General features: G+C 44.5%; 1 protein-coding gene across 1 annotated transcript in view; it reads right to left on the bottom strand.

Moving 5' to 3' along the window:
• The window catches only part of MICAL3 (microtubule associated monooxygenase, calponin and LIM domain containing 3), a 211,298-nt gene extending 197,618 nt beyond the window's left edge, over positions 1-13,680 (bottom strand). Inside the window, exon 1 of the mRNA XM_076007774.1 lies at positions 13,278-13,680. The gene's annotated coding sequence lies outside the window, so the exon portion shown is untranslated. The remainder of the gene's footprint in view (positions 1-13,277) is intronic.
• Between the last annotated feature and the right edge of the window lie 1,937 nt (positions 13,681-15,617).

The raw sequence follows: 15,617 nt of genomic DNA, 5'->3' as shown, positions 1-15,617 counted from the left end.
AGTTCTAGAAAAGGGCTGGGGTGGGGGGAATGGGTGGTGTACTGGGGAGAAAGGTAGAGAGGTCGAGGGTACCAAAAATAAGTGGACATGTATCAAACAGTAGGGAGAATAATCTAATGTCAATCCACAATTTGGCCATTAGAAGACTTGTGGTGTATTGTCATATTTTTAAGAAAAAAATATTACATGTTCATCGTAGAAGAATTTTTTAAATAGAGAAAAGTACAAAAAATAAAAATTACCCATGACCTTTACCAGCACATCATTGTTGCTATTTTGATATATATGTTTTCCTGTATTTTTTCTGTGTACATGTATATGTACCTTCTTTTTTTCTTTTTTTTCTTTTTGGTATGTATGTATCTTTTTAACAAAATTTAACCAAACTGCTTTGCAATCTACTTTTCTATTTAATAGGCTAGGAATTTTCTCGTGCCACTATATATTATTCTAAAATATGATTTTAAATGGCTTCATCACATGGCAATACCTTATGATTTTTAGCCAAGACTCAATTTTTAGTCATTATTTCCAATTTTTCATTATTACATGTAACTTCAAGGATTGCCCATAATGTAAATATTTGTGATTCTTTCCTAATATTTCTAGAAATAGAATTGCTTGGTCAAAGGGTATGCACATTTTTAAAATGTCTCACATATATTGCCAAATCATCTTTCAGGAAGTTTACACCAGTTTATGTTGCCACCAGCAATAGACAAATGGAACAATTTGTCTAAACCCTCACCAATCCTGGGCATTTCTCTTCTTTTGTAATCCTTGCCAATTTTACAGATGAAAAAAAAATTATCTCAATGTTTTAATTATTATAGTGTATTGAAGAATTCACCCCTTCCCATTCCCAGTTTGGGTGTGGTTTGGTTGGGATTGACCACAGCCCTCTCTGAACTTGAGTGGGATCAGGGATGGGTAACTCTGGGAGCTGGGGATGCAGGTAGCTCTGGGAGCTGCTAGCAGCCATCAAGGGCCACAGGGGAGAGCCAGCTCTAAGGAGGGGAGTTGAGAAACGGAGAAAGGGAAAGCTGGGTCTGCTCACATCTATGAGCCCTTGAGTTAAGTCTCATAGGAAGCCAGTTAGGTGAGATAATGAATTCTTTCCTTCCTTCCTTCCTTCCTTCCTTCCTTCCTTCCTTCCTTCCTTCCTTCCTTTTCTTTTTTTTTAAACTTAAACCAGTTTGGGTCAGCTTTCTGTCACTAGCTAGCAAAGCAAAGGATGATGACTGAGACACTTGCTGTGAATGGATTCCACCATCCAATAGAACTCAGTTCATCCCTTCCAAGAATTCCAAATACTACACCCATGCCTGCCACCAGCTCTGATTAACATGCCCTCCAGGGATGTTCAGCTTTAAGATACATCCAGGGAACTCCCAAGCCATGTTGTAGCATAATGGCTCCCAGGATGCCCTGGATAAGCTCAGAAGCCCATCCCATCCATCTGCAGCAGAAGGGAGTCAAGAAGGAGGAACAGGGAGGTCTGATTCAATTCCTGGGCTGTATTCATTGTCATATGGACTGACTGAAGACATGGGATATGAAAGGCTTGATGTTCTTGCCTCTCTCCTATGCTGAGGGACTGGTGTGGGATCAACTCAGACTTCCAGAGGAAAGCTAAGGGAATCCATGGATTGGGATGTCCCAGAGCTGGAAAATGACATCCTGGATTCTAGGGTTGATTTCTAGGCTAACATCTCATAGTGAGGGGGAAAAAATTAGATATATATTTTACTTTTTAACTAATTCCAGACTGATTCGCAAGTTTTTACCCTGCCAGGAGGAAGAAAATTAAATGCAACTTGACAAAATTGCAAATCTACTTCTGCATTTTTCATAACACTCTAGCAAAAACTTGGAAGGTGTTTCCCCTAACTCATTGGCATATATATGTTCTGTAGTAGCCAGAAATTCTATGCCGTGAAAGCAGGCAAAAACAAGATGGCAATATGTGAAAGAAATCTCTAGTCACCAAAGCCACTGGAAAATAAAATCTACAATCACCATATCATCATCATCATCAAAACAGAGATTCTTACAGCCCTGCTGTAACTGGCAGGAAGACCATTCCCTAAGCCCATTCAGACTGAGTTCAGACTTGAATGTCTCTAGTAAACACAGCAAACTTTGCCAATGGAGCTTTTCTGAACTTATATCTTCATGTGCAGCTACATCTAACAAAAACTTACCAACAAAAATCTCATATATATAGATGTACACACACACACACACACACACACACACATTCTGTAGGACTTAGATTCTTTGAGCACAAGCCTTAGGACTCTGTGCCCTGCATCAGAGAAGACTAAATGCTATAGAGCTCCAGAACTAAAAGAAGTAAATTCACCCTAGTGATTGGTTCCTTTTGCAGTCAGGCAGGGAAGAAGCTATCAGTCTTTCCAATCTCACCTTCCTAAACTGCTCAGACATATTGCTCTTCAAAATAAAATCATTAGCTTCAAAATTACATGTGGCAAAAGTCAAGTTCAGCCCAATTGAATATGATTTACTTTACACAGCACTGTTTTCAATTGTGAGAAAGGAACAGAGGGAAAGGATTGAGGGAAGAGGAGGGAGAGAAGGGGAGAGAGTGTATGACACTACACTTTAAGGAAATAGAATAGTGATAGAATATGCCTTGATAAAGCCTCAGAATGGACCCAACAAACTCAAAACTACCAGCATACAAATTGGCATTTTCAGATTTAAGACAAGACACATCCAAGGGTATCAACCTTTTATGGGGAAGGGTAAGAAGTCAAACATCCCTTTGTACTCTGCTTAGTGAGGGCATATACAGGACCCCAAAGAGCAATCTTTCTCCTTGCTCCCATTTGAGATTTTGTGAACTTCTGCTTGATCTGAATCTCTGATTTCTTTTTCATTCATTCCTCCTTGGTGTCTGTGATGGGCAAAGCACTTGTCTGGGTGCTGAGAGCTATACCAACGACAATTAGATATGGGTTCTGACCTCAAGTACCTAACAATAGTACAGGGAAAGTGAGACATGGATAATAAGAGTCTTTGTGAGGTGGAAACTGTAACACAGGAATGAGAGCAGGAGTGACTCCATGACAGGCTGCACTTCCTGGAGTAGGCCTAAGTTTCGGTTTCCCTGAAACTTCGCCCACTGCACCCTTCCCCTAAATGATGCGCACCGCTTTTGAAGGAGCCAATCAGGAGCTGACATGATCAGCCACTTTTAAAGGAACCAATGGACTAAGGGGGGAGGGGGGAAGGTGTACCCAGCGTGTATAACTTGCGGAAAAGTATAAAAGCTTGACTTATACCCCAGGGCAGGGTCCTGGTTCGTAGGGAGGCCACTGCTGTGGCGTTCTGGGACCTGGACCCTAGCTCGAGCTAGCCAATAAACTCCTTGTGCTTTGCAGCCTCAGCAATTCTTGCTCTCTGTTCCTGGGGCCGAAGGAAACTGGCTCTAACAGAAACTGCTCTCTCCTGAGCCTGGGAAACGTCTATCTCAGGGATAAGTTTAATGGAAGAGTGGGTATTCAAGTGGTCTCTCAAAAGAAAGATAGGATTTCATCATGGGGAGATGAAAAAAGCTATTCCAAGAAGTGAGCCTCCTCGTTCCTTGTCCTAGTTCCCACTTGCAGAGAAGGGGCAGAGTTCCTACCCTCCTTTAGGAATTTTTCAGGAGAGGCACTTCATTGCCTCAGGGAGGAGGTGGCTTGGAGGGTTAGAAAGAAAGAGTATTTGGAAAGATAAATTCTAACATGTTAATATCTAGATGAATAGAGGCATGGGTGGGGATGTGGGTGTTTTTAATTGTCTTCTTTTGCTTATTTGTGCTTTCATTTTGGGAGAAGATAGAGTATGGAACAGTTTTGTAACTAAGAAAAAAATAAGCATACTTTTAAAACAACAGCCCTCCCCCCAAAAAAAGAGAAAAAAGAGAAGAGATGGAGAAGAAGATCCTTATCTATCTCTTGAAGGGTCTTTTCCATCCTCTGACACCCCTTGATCTCAGGTCTTCGTGCTGCCTTTGCCCTGCCTGGAGACCACCCTACAAGCAACAGCAAGAATAGCACTGTGCCTCCAGGGAGTGTATCACAGCACAATCATTGACTTTAACAATCAATACTGTAACTGACACTATGCACAGATATAAAGCCTCTAAGACAGTCTAAGTCCCTTGGGCCAGATGTTTCTAACCCTATGGAGATGAGAAGTTGCTTTTATTTCCTGAAAAGCTTGAATTCCTGACAAAGAAAGCCCTAAGGAGAGAATGGACAGAAGGCAGCTGCAATCACTGGTGGAGCCAGGGCAGAGCTACCACTGCTGACTCCACTCCCCTGCCCACTGGAAGCTCATTAAACACTGGGGGGGGGGGCGGGGGGGGGGAGCAGGCTGAGCTGAAGCTAGGCAATGGCAGCGGCCTAAAGTTCTACCATCAAAGCTGAGCTTCCCCACCCTGGGTCACTAATGGGTGTCACATATTGATGCCCTCAGCTCCCAGAGCTGCTGGGTAGGGCCAGAGCCCCCCAGTCAGCCTCCTCTTGCACGAGTACCTTGTCAGTTCATCCCAGGGTGCTGTTCAAATATAATCTTCTATATGTATCGTAACAGGACACACAGAAAGCACTGAGATAGGATTTCTAGATGCAGTTATACTGTAATTTACTGGTCTGCAACTGCCACCTTGCAGGAGGTGATGTGAAAACACCACCAACCAAAGCGAGCATTTACAGAGCCACTTTGTGCTCAGTCCTGGGCAGGGATGTCTGACTGTCAGCTCTGCAGTGGCCATCTGCAGCTTTTGCCCACCCAGCACATAGGCCCTCTTGCTCTGCAGCAGGACCTATGTCTTCTACTGTGGGAACTCTCTTTCCCCCACTGCCTGCAGGCCTGGTGGGCACATGCACCAAGGGACCTTGCTCTCCATCCATGAGGCAGGTGGGACATGGCCCAGCCTCGTCCTGTCTGACCTCTCTTCCTGGAATTCAAGTGTTAAGGAGAGAGACACAGAACTGAAAGCAAGCAGAGCTGATCCGCCCAGTCAAGAATACTCCAAAGAGGTAAACCAGTTGTCCTTCTATCCTTTGGCTCCCCTTAGCTCCCTGGGTCCTCATCCTTCCCAAGGCCTTCCCTAGTTTACTTTTTGTTCATTTATGTCAGCTAATTCATATCCTTCAAATAAATTTCTTCTACCCTTCCCCAAAGTTAGCCCTATAGTCTACGTTTCTGTTGTTTGCAACCCAAAAATCCCCAGAGGTATAAGCTCTAATCCTCTTAAGAACCTCATTTTTTGTCAATATCCTTATTTTAATATAAGGTAGTTGAGCTTCAAAGAAGTTAAAAAATTTGCCCAGGGTCACATAGCTAATGAGTGCCACAGCTGGATTTTGAACACAACTCCGTCTGACGTGGGGACACGACAAGAGCATGGGTTTTGTTGTGAGAGCAAGATGAGTCCAAATCCCCACTTCTCTGCTTTCTACACAAAGTCCCTGGTCATGTTAATGTCTCTGAATCGTAGTAACTCTCTCTAAATCAGAAAAATTTCACAGAGCTGTTGAGGGTTGATGAAAATTATATATATGAAAAGACCTGGGCTAGAGTATGTGCTTAATAAATATTAATGCCTCTTCACTAAAAATTAAAATTATTATATCTGCATAGTAAATTAAACAGAGTAATTGACGTTCTCTATAATTCAAAGATTACTGATTCAGAGTTGATCCATGTACAATCTCTTTTTATCTGTCTCCCTCCCTCTCCACACACACACACACACAAACACACACACATGCACACACACACAAAGCTTTGTTCATGGGAGTTTCCTTCATACCTCTGTCCCCACACCCTCATTACTTTTTTTTTTTTTTTGAGGCAGGGTCTTGCTCTGTCGCCCAGGCTGGAGTGCAGTGGCATGATCATCACTCACACCAACCTCAAACTCCTGGGCTCAGGCAAATCCTACTGCTTCAGCCTCCTGAGTAGCTAGGACTGTAGGCATGCACTACCACACATGGCTAATTTTCATATTTTTAGTAGAGATGAGGTCTCACTCTTGCTCAGGCTGGTCTCAAACTCCTGGCCTCAAGCAATCCTCCCACTTCAGCCTCCCAAAGTGATAGGATTACAGGCGTGAGCCACTGTAACTTTTTAAAACTTAGGCATTTCCTGGTGTCTTCTCTGTGGAAGGCCTACCAGAGAATTCAGATGCCCTCAGGAAAAGAGCACAGGATGTGCATAAATATTAGCACACTCTAAACCTCCATCCAGCCTGCCTCAGGAGAAGGAATAGAGTAAGAATTTTCATTCCTCTTAAGGATAGTGACAGTGAAACACTGAGACACTACATGTTTGTCTCCAGGTTATATAGCAAAGCAAAGGTTAAGGAGGACCCAAGAACTATATACTAGGCCATTTGATCTGAAAATACCAGAGCCTGGAAAGATGAGAACAGGTTTACCAAGTTGTTGGTTTTGCTCCTGCCCTCACCTTCTTCCTTCCCCTTCCTTCTTTCCCACTTAAAAAGAAAAAGCTACATCACGTAAACATCCACATTAGGCAAATTTCTAAGACAGTTTCCCTGGAGCTCTGTTCATTACATACTTGTCTTTCCCCTATGAGTTGTGACCTACTTAAAATGTTCTTACAATCCTCTTAATGGGGGAGAAAAAAAGTTCCCAGAGATGTGTTCCCTATGCTGGAAAAATTAAAGTCCCCTTAAAACACAGTTAAAATGAAAGTGTTATTTGTACTAAGATTTCTGATGCTTCTTTAGAGTTAAATTCAGGTTTTCCCAAGACTGTGATTGTGAAAAGTACAACTAAAAGATGGCCCTGAACATTTAGTCAGTCAGTAGCTTCACAAACTACTAGCCACAAGCAAGGACTTTATCAAAGTTAACATTAGCTTATAGCAACAGTGACAGAAAATCCACATACTTTTGACTTATTCACCATAATTGTGACTCTCCAATATTTCTGATTTCTAGGACCAAGGAAACAACATTCTACATTGTAATATAATATCTGGGATTTCTCCTCTCCTCCTCTATATTCATTTCTTCTAATCTTGAAGGTTTTATTTGAGGGTTCTTCGTTGTTGAATGGCAATATGACAATAGCAAATGAATTTTGCAAATTTAAGACTCATCTCTAATCCATCACTTTAGCACAGCTACTTGCAGGTAGATGTTGTCTTCCACATGCAAACAGATTATTTACATTACAAACATGTTTTGCTTGCTATTTTGTATCCTGCTATTGTTCATTTAATCAGAAATATTTTATGTTTCTTTCTACATGTCTCTGGATTTAGGCTTTGGTTGTGAATGCAAAATATTCCATTATACTAATATGCCATAAATTTTTAAACTGTTCCTATAATATTGGATATTTCAGGTATTTCTATTTTTTTTCTATTATAACCAACACAGTAGAGGATATTTTTTATGCATTTGGAATTTTAAAAGTCTTTGTTAACTAACTTTATTGGAAGAAATTCCTGGATGTAGTAATTTTATGGCTCTTCCTGTATATTATCATGTTGCATTCTCCCCAAATTTTACCAATTTACAATGCAACCTATAATAAACAATGCAATTTTCCTACAACCTCAAACACATGATGTGTTTTGGTTTTTAAAAACTGTTAATCATTAGCAAGAAATAAAACAGTACCATGGTGTTGCTATAATTTGCACTTTTTAATTAATTAATTTATTTATTTGAGACAGACTCACTCTATCACTCCAGTTAGAGTGCAGTGGTGTCATTGTAGCTCACTGCAACCTCAAACTCCTGGGCTCAGGGGATCCTCCTGTCTCAGCCTCCCAAGTAGCTGGGACTACAGGTACACAACACCATGCCCAGCTAATTTTTCTATTTTTTGTAAAGATGGAATTTCGCTATGTTGCTCAGGCTGGTCTCCAACTCTTGGCCTCAAGCAATCCTCCCGGCTTGGCCTCTCAAAATGCTAGGATTATAGGTGTGAGCTGCTGTACCTGGCCTATAATTTGCACTTTTGATTGCAGTCAATAATGAATACATCTATGTTTTGGTTCATTGCATTTCCTCATATGGATGAAGTTATGGACTGTGAATTTACCCATGGACTTTTTCCCCCTCCAGTCAGGTTTATTGAGGTTTATTCACATATTATAAAATTTATTCTTTTTGGTGTGCAGTTCTATGACTTTTAACAAATATATACAGTTATAGAATAGTTCTATCATCCTGAAAAGTCACCTTGTATCCTTTTGTAGTCAAGTTATCCCCTATACCTACAGTTCTTGGCAATGGTTCCTCTGTTTTCTTTCCCAATAGTTTTGTGTGTTCCAGAATATTATGTAAATGGAATTTTACACAGTAGGTTGTAATGCATGGAATTATAATGATTTTTTTAATTTTTTAAATGATTTTTTTCTTTCTGCAGTATTCCAAATGCTTTATCATAGGTTGGCTTAATATCAAAAGAACAGTACGGCATAGGAGGAACAGAAGGTATAACTCTACCTTACAACTTACTTTCCTATAACAGCACACCTAGAAAAAAGCCATGTGGAGCTGGGCTTTCCAAAGACCCAAGTCAATACTTAAGTCTCTCTGCTTCTCCCTCTTCCACCCCACCCCCCCCCACACACAGACCTCTTCTCCTTTTCTGAAATAGATTCTTTGTTTAACACATTAAGTGCCATGTGAGTTGTATTTAACTCACTGCTAGTTTTGAGCCCAGGGCCTCACAAAGCATGTGTGACTCAAACATTTCTTCACCTTGGGAGGCGAGACAACTATTTTTTAAGTTGCATATAACTCAAACAGAAAACAATAGAAAATAACAAATTTCTCATTAAATTAGAAAGGATCATTTTGTTTTTGAAGTTTTTATTCTGTTTTCCTAATAAAACACCATGGCCCCAAGGAAAAAAAAATTTTTTTTCCCTGTGGCAGTCAGTGTGTTAACAGATATTAACTTCTAATCTGTAATATATAATGCAAATATTTCCCCCACTCTGTCTATTTTTCATTTGATGGAAATTTGATATGTGAATTAAGTTTTCCCCCTTATGATCCAGGCATGGTGCCTCACACCTGTAATCCTAGCACTCTGGGAGGCCAAGGTAGGAGGAGCACTTGAGCTCAGGTGTTCAAGACCGGCCTGAGGAAGAATGAGACCCCATCTCTACTAAAAATAGAAAAATTAGCTGGGCATGGTGGCTCACACCTGTAGTTCCAGCTACTCGGGAGGCTAAGGCAGGAGGATCACTTGAGCCCAGGAGTTTAAGGCTGCTATGAGAGAGGCTAACACCAAGGTACTCTAACCTGGGCAACAGAGCAAGACTCTATCTCAAAAAAACCCAAAAAAACAAGAAAACCAAAAAACAAGTTTTCCCCATTATGGATTCTTCTATCACTTCAGAATGATCCACTGATCTGAAATATATTGATCTATTTTTTTTGCTAGCTCTTCTAGAATTTTACTTTTTAATATTTCATTTTGATTCAACTCTAGTTTCCATCAGTGTTTGCCATAAGGTAATGACTTTAAAGTTTCCTTGAGCATGACCCACAATGAGAAATATATTTCACATCATGATTCAGTACGCACAAACAAAAATATACATATACAGTAAATAAAACTGAAATACAAATTTCAGAACACAAAACCTCCCTTCATTACATATGATGATGCATTCATATTTTCTATTCTATTTTTTCTTTCTAAAATGACCCATCAAACTGATTTCATGACCTACTAATGAATCACAACCCACAATTTGAAAAAGTATAAAATAGGGTTTTATTAAAGCATCACAATCTCTCCATATTCCCACTACGAGTTTAGGTAGTACCTAGAGATGAACTGACCAACATGGATTAAGCTAGATCAGCCAGATATTTTCTCCCAGTGGCCTATGAAGTAAATTGCCCTTTTCAGAGGACAGATATTGGTGGTCATAACAGAGTAATGAAAAATGAGACATGGCTTTGCTGCTCCTGGATTAGCCATCTACTGGATTGGCAGCCTCTGCAGGTTGGCCTGGCCTGCCTGGAGGGCAGGGCTGGAGCAGGCCCAAGGTGACCTGTCAGGAAAGGGTGTTTGGGCTGGAAGTAGCTGAAGCCACTGTGAGCCCTCCTTCACATGGAACCAGTCAGAAGCAGGTCCCACTCAGCTGAGTGGGTGCTGGGGAAACCAGTGGGAGGCCCAGGTGAAGTGAAGGCTTTATCTAAGGAGATCAAGTCAACTCCAGGAGGGGCCAAAATAATGTAATAATGTGTGTGTATGTGGTATGCACAGACTAGAAAAATAGTGACTAAAAGAGAAGGATGGAAGTTGTTATAAGTGTTTCAGGTTGCTTGCAGACAGTAAGTGGCTACAAGGGGAGGGCTTGTGTAGTCAGTACCTGGGGCTGCAGAGCCAAGTGATCAGACAGGGCAGAGTGGGAGAGCTGTGGCCATTCTGCAGTGAGGCCATCCCTCCTAGCCACTCCCTGAGGCCCCCTGACACACAGGATCTGTGATCCACATCGGATGGGTTATATGCTTTTTAAAGAACATCTTCATTTCAGAAATGAATGACAGCCTTGCCCACAGGTTTCAGAAGATAGGGTATTTTTTTTTTTTTTTTTTTTTGAGGCAGAGTCTCACTTTGTTGCCCAGGCTACAGTGAGTGCCATGGCATCAGCCTAGCTCACAGCAACCTCAAACTCCTGGGCTCAAGCAATCCTACTGCCTCAGCCTCCCGAGTAGCTGGGACTACAGGCATGTGCCTCCATGCCCGGCTAATTTTTCTATATATATCAGTTGACCAATTAATTTCTTTCTATTTATAGTAAAGACGGGGTCTCACTCTTGCTCAGGCTGGTTTCAAACTCCTGACCTCAAGCAATCCGCCCGCCTCGGCCTCCCAGAGTGCTAGGATTACAGGTGTGAGCCACCGCGCCCAGCCAAGATATGGTATTAATACTATCATTTATACCTATCTCCCAAGGAGACGTTTCTCTATTTAACCAAAATTAAAGCAAGAGGGTTAGGAAGCTGTGCCTGGTGAAGTTCTGGCCCAGGTTGATAGGTTATACTTTCTAATGTATTTAAAATTCTAATGTCTCAGGCCCAAAGAATTTTTTTTTTTTTTTTTTGAGACAGACTCTCGCTTTTGTTGTCCAGGCTAGAGTGAGTGCCGTGGCGTCAGCCTAGCTCACAGCAACCTCAAACTCCTGGGCTCAAGCGATCCTTCTGCCTCAGCCTCCCGAGTAGCTGGGACTACAGGCATGTGCCACCATGCCCGGCTAATTTTTTTTTTATATATATATCAGTTGGCCAATTAATTTCTTTCTGTTTATAGTAGAGACGGGGTCTTGCTCTTGCTCAGGCTGGTTTTGAACTCCTGACCTTGAGCAATCCGCCCGCCTCGGCCTCCCAAGAGCTAGGATTACAGGCGTGAGCCACAGCGCCCGGCCAGGCCCAAAGAGTTTTAAGGCCTTATCTAATTTCCTGGAGCACCTTAGTCATTGTGGACTTGCTGTGTGGTTTCTGCCTCCCAACTGTTTCACGCATATATGAATATTCATGAAATAGCTGAATGCATAGAATGCAAGGGTTAGAAGAACCTTTCTGTCCCCCAGTTTGCAAATAGTACTTGTGGAGAGGATCTTGCCCTAGTGCTCCAATTTTCAGGGAAAGTAAGTTTCTAGGATTTCCTTTAGGCTCAGGAGGCATTCAAGCCATTGTGAGGGATTTTAGGCATGAGAAGGATAACACTTTATAATTTCTAGGTGATGTTATTGTTGCTTCCTCCTTCTCTAGATTCTAGAATGACCACTGCATTCCCAACCCCTACTCTTCTAAGCATCCATTCTCCTTGCAGTGGGTGGGTGGCCATTTACACATGTGACTCTGGCCAGTATATGCAGACATGAAATCCACAAATCTACAGGGGGCCATAGCTTCCTACTCTATAGACTAGCATAGGTGTGCATCTCCTTTTCCCCTTGCTCTGGAATGTACATCAGAACATTTCATTTAGTGAAAGATCTGTTCAGAGAGAGATGACTCCTCCCTGCTCTGAAATATCACCTTCATCCAGAGCTCCTTTGAGCAGCTCAAGCCCCTGCCAGCTCTCTTTGCCTACAGCTGTCTTTATTCATGAGAGTTACATACTCTGCCGTACAACAGCCGCCTATTTGAGAAGCTAAACTATCACCAAGTTCACCTGGAAAAATGTCATCCTGATTAATTAGAATGGTAAGCTGCAACCTTAGTTCCTTAGAATCATCACCCGGGAGCTTTACAAAAATCCCAATGTTTACACTGTAGCCCAATTAAGTCAGAGTCTCTGGGGATGAGACCCAGGCATCAGTATTTCCTAAAGCCCCCTAGATGTTTGTTCCGACATGCAGCCAGGGCCTGCAACCACGGGAGTACTGCAGGGCCCAGCATTTCAGTCTTCAGTCTGTCTTCCATTTTAACAAGGCTTCTCGCTTCCCTTGAATCTTTACAACAGCGAAAGAAAATTCTAAATTAGTTGATCACAGTGCTAGACCAGGAAGAAAGCTTTTTTGGGGGAAGGAAGTATGGGTGGAAGGCCAGTAGAGCACTTGACACACAGCAAGTATTTTGCCATGGAATCATAATCATTCGAGTCGAAAACAAATGCAGGCGTCCAGAAGTCATTTGGCCTTCCCTTTGTTTCCAGCAGGGACTGAGCTTAACCATGCTTTTGTTAAAACTCCGGAGCGAAGCGCTCGCGGGGCGCCCGCGGCAGCCGCGCAGACGGGGACGCGGCGGTCGCCCTGGGCCTGCGCGCGGGCTGCGCGTGGCGCCCTCTCCTGGGCCGGCCGGCCGGCGTCGCTGCCCGCGAGCCGTTGTCCGCGGAGCTCAAGTCGCCTCCGCGGGCTCGCCAGGAAGGACGCTGCCTCGCCGAGAGCCCGCCGCCGGCTTGCCTCAGACTGCGGGACCGGCACGTCAGGAAAACTGACGCTCACGGCTGGGAGACTCAGCCCTGCCGCTCCCCCGTGCGCTCTGGGGAGGGCCGGTGACGCGCGGTGTCCGCACGGGGGTCGCGCGGGAGGCGGGACAGGGATGCGGGTGTAGCTGCCACGCGTTAAGAGAGGAGCGCGTTTGAAGGGAAGTGAAATCGCTCCGAGAATCCCAAAGATGTCGGAAAGGAAAACGCGTCCCCGTCACGAGCAATGTAAACATGTGATTTTTTAAAGGCATCCGTCAAGACACACAACCTTGTCCTTTATGACGTGCGCTCACCCAAGGCAGGCTTGACGGTACTCACCGGTGAGGGCTTCAAACCCGCATCTCCTCCGCGGGGGCGAGCGCCGCCCCTGCAGGGCGCGGGTCCTCCGAGCACAGGGCCGCCCGGCGGCGCTCCCTGGGGCCGCGCTCCGCCTCCAGCTGGAACCCCCGGTCGTCAGCGTCGGGGAGCTCCAAGGTCGCCCTTCCGCCCCGTGTCCTTCCGCCCCAGTTCTCCCTCGGGTCTCTCTCAGGAGGTTCGCGGTCGAGGCGCTGAGCAAGGGAGGCGGTCCCCGTGCCTGCGTCTCCGGTCGGCGGTCACCGCAGCATCCCAGCCGAGGCTGAAATCCGCCCGGCAGGGCGGGCTGCGGCTCGGCGCGTTGCCATGGTAACTCGGAGCGGGCGCCTCCCGTGGCGGCCGCTGGGGAAGGCAGTGGAGAAAAGGTGACAGATTAGGCTCTCGCCTGTAATCCTAGCACTCTGGGAAGCTGAGGCGGGGGATCGCTTGAGCTCAGGAGTTCGACATCAGCCTGAGCAAGAGCGAGACGCCGTTTCTACTGAAAAAATAGAAAGAAATTAGCTGGACAACTAAAAATATATGTAGAAAAATTAGCCGGGCATGGTGGCGCATGCCTATAGTCCCAGCTACTCGGGAGGCTGAGGCAGCAGGATCGCTTGAGCCCAGGAGTTTGAGGTTGCTGTGAGCTAGGCTGACACCACAGTGCTATAGCCCGGGCAACAGAGGGAGACTCTGTCTCAAAAAAATAAAAATAAAAAAAAGGTAACAGATTAGTGAAGACACTCTGGGCTCTCTCCTGGGCAGCTGTTGAACCACCAGGGACCTAAGAGAAGTGGGGCTCCTGGATAGTATCATCCAGAAAGTCTTATCTGGAGGCTCACCCAAAACCAAACCCAAACCATTTCTCCCCCTCCTGGTCTTTTTCCTTTTTTACCCCTTTCTCAATCCCTACCTCAACACACAAACTAGCACCTTAAGGGCTGGAAATTCCAGCACCATCCTGAGGCCCCTTCCCCCAGAGAATCCTGCTAGATACAAAGCTAAATGTCTGCTAGTCTCACCCTTGCAAATACCGCTCCCAGCAGCAGCAGCTCCAGTCCAGGTCTCTGGGGAGCAGGAGCGGGAACCAAGTGTTGGATGTTGAGCTAGTCAATCTTTCCGAATTGTGGTGAAATTCCAACAGAATAATTAAGGGACACAAAGTTGTGTTATAAATGAAAAATGCCATAAAATGAAGTTGTCATCATTGCTATTACAACAACAGCCTGGAGCTTAGTGCACAGGCCCTGGGAGAAGGCTACGGGTGCAGGAGGCACCAGGTCTCAGAACATACCCTTCCCACCCTTCTGAGAAAGGCCCTGCTGCTAGAGCCAGGGTAGCCCTCTTCCACACATCCAAACACCCCTGGCCTGGTCACGGCCCATGGAATGTGAATGAAATCCACCAAGCACGAAAATAAATTAGATGGAAGACAGGACGGATTCGAACAAACTCCTATCACTATCGGCTTATTATAATCACAGCATTCTAACTAGAGCAGAAAGAAGCCAAGAGATTATTTTGTCTTCAAGGATCATTGGCTTCAGTGTTATGTCCATCTAAAGCTGTGGTCACAAGCAGACTGACTCCAGTCAGCACTCTCAGAAGAGAGCTGGCTCCCAGATGGTGACATGGTGAGAAGGGGCTCTTATCTGTCCCAGTTGGTGTTTCCTTAATCAGATCATCATCTGCCTCATTAGTATTCCCTGATTTCCATAATGTGAGTAGTGGGACTGCTGGGCAGGGCTGGGGCTCAGAGGCAGTCCCTGCTCCTCCTTGGGAGGCTTCCCACATCATACCACTCTGTGCACTCACGCTGGCTTCACCTGCCATCTGCAGGTGTTTTGCTCCGGCTCTAACACAGGGAAGGGAACATATTTGTACTGAGCTTTGACAATATGCCTGGGCTTTTTATGAGCTACTTCATCGAATCCTTTTGTCAGCCTGTAGGATTTTACATCACTGTTTTACAAATTAAAAACCGGGCCAGGCGCGGTGGCTCACGCCTGTAATCCTAGCACTCTGGGAGGCCGAGGCAGGCGGATTGCTCAAGGTCAGGAGTTCAAAACCAGCCTGAGCGAGACCCCGTCTCTACCATAAAAATAGAAAGAAATTATTTGGCCAACTAATATATATAATATAAAAATCAGCCGGGCATGGTGGCGCATGCCTGTAGTCCCAGCTACTCGGGAGGCTGAGGCAGCAGGATTGCTTGAGCCCAGGAGTTTGAGGTTGCTGTGAGCTAGGCTGACGCCACGGCACTCACTCTAGCCTAGGCAAGAAAGCAAGACTCTGTCTCAAAGAAAAAAACAAAAAAAAAAACCT

Source organism: Microcebus murinus, chromosome 10, assembly GCF_040939455.1.
Source record: "Microcebus murinus isolate Inina chromosome 10, M.murinus_Inina_mat1.0, whole genome shotgun sequence".
NCBI classification, from domain to species: domain Eukaryota; kingdom Metazoa; phylum Chordata; class Mammalia; order Primates; family Cheirogaleidae; genus Microcebus; species Microcebus murinus.
Note: the sequence above shows the minus strand (reverse complement) of the source record. Positions and strands in the feature narration are given on the sequence as shown.